Source organism: Alligator sinensis, unplaced genomic scaffold (assembly GCF_000455745.1).
Source record: "Alligator sinensis unplaced genomic scaffold, ASM45574v1 scaffold510_1, whole genome shotgun sequence".
Taxonomy (NCBI): domain Eukaryota; kingdom Metazoa; phylum Chordata; order Crocodylia; family Alligatoridae; genus Alligator; species Alligator sinensis.
The window spans coordinates 1,069,838-1,071,701 of record NW_005842052.1 but is presented as its reverse complement, the minus strand read 5'-3'; positions in this window follow the sequence as shown (position 1 = coordinate 1,071,701).

Sequence of the window (1,864 nt, the reverse complement as noted above, 5' to 3'; positions counted from 1 at the left end):
CACAAGATGAACATGAGCCTGCAATGCGATGCGGCGGCTAGTAAAGCGACCAAAACGCTGGCTTTCATCCATAGATGCTTCTCAAGCAAATCCCGGGACGTCATTCTCCCCTTGTACTCGGCCTTAGTGAGGCTGCAGCTGGAGTACTGTGTCCAGTTTTGGGCTCCACAATTCAAAAAGGATGTGGAGAAGCTTGAGAGAGTCCAGAGAAGAGCCACGCGCATGATCAGAGGTCAGGGAAGCAGACCCTATGATGACAGGCTGAGAGCACTGGGGCTCTTTAGCCTGGAAAAGCGCAGGCTCAGGGGTGATCTGATGGCCACCTATAAGTTTATCAGGGGTGACCACCAGTATCTGGGGGAATGTTTGTTCACCAGAGCGCCCCTAGGGATGATGACTAGGTCAAATGGTCATAAACTACGAGAAGACCATTACAGGCTGGACATAAGGAAGAACTTCTTTACTGTCCGAGCCCCCAAGGTCTGGAACAGCCTGCCACCGGAGGTGGTTCAAGCGCCTTCATTGAACACCTTCAGGAGCAAACTGGATGCTTATCTTGCTGGGATCCTATGACCCCAGCTGACTTCCTGCCCTTTGGGCAGGGGGCTGGACTCGATGATCTTCCGAGGTCCCTTCTGGCCCTAATGTCTATGAAATCTATGAAATCTATGAAATCCAACTCTTTCGGGCTGGTAGTCTGGATCTGGATTGTAGGGCTTCTTGTGGACTGTACAACCTACCTCTGGCAGTGGGGTGAACGGTAGTAGTATTAACTCACATGTGCTAATAGTACCACCACTGCTTGCCTCATCACCCCAGGACAGAATTTCTTGGCCCAGAGGCCCTCTCTTAACCACTCATGGGCTACATGAGGCTTAAGGACTGCCCTGCATTCAAGTATTCACCAACATGCCCATTACATGTGCAGGATTCAGGATTTTCTACCTGTGCAGCACCGCCATGATAGCCACTCAGAAAGCAAAAGGAAGGGAGCATTCTTTGTAGTGAGAGAAATCAAGAGACAAGGATTGCTCCATTATGAACACTTCCACTACATGGAGGCAGAGCTGTGAAAAAAATGCACTGCAAAAAAAATCCCACTTTTTCAGAACAAAAGCTCCAAAGAAAACCAGAGCTTCTGATTCAAACGCAAATCATGCATTTCAATATTTTGGATTAAAAAATGATTTTTGTTTGTTTGGGGTTTTTTGGTTAAAATAGGTTATGTTGCATTTGTCACATGGCCTTCATAAAGATGTTGGTTTTTTTTTAACATTCATAAAGAAATGAGGTCCCAAAAGCTAGGGAAAGCCAAAGTGTGAGAGAGTGTGGTGCAACACTGGCAAGCTCAGAATATATTGTGAACATAAAGTAAAGCTATACATTCATTAATTTTAGCCGATTCAATAGAAAAATAACTTTAGATTCACAAATGCAGATTCAGCACATTCACATATCTTACAGTTTTCCGCAAACATTTTTAATTTTCAGCAAAAATGAAGTTTTTAGTGGAGAAAAAAAGTTCTACTAGCTCCATGAAAAAAAATAGAGGACAACTTCCCAGCAAATCATGAAGCAATCTTACCATGTGTATGACCAGGGAGCCTGATAATAGCAAATGAACACAGCCATTTGAAAAGCCACAGCTTTTGAACTTCAGGCTCTAGGAGCAAATCTGAGTTGATTTAACACACACAGAGACACACACACAGTTCACAACCTGTTTGTAGAAAGCATCTGGAAGAGTTTGAACATGTAGGAAGAATGTGGAGAGCAGCGGGTTTCAGAACAGTCATAGAAAGAGTTTAGGAAAAGGGAAGATGAAACTAATGCACAAGTGATTTATTTTCAGTGACTTTCAACC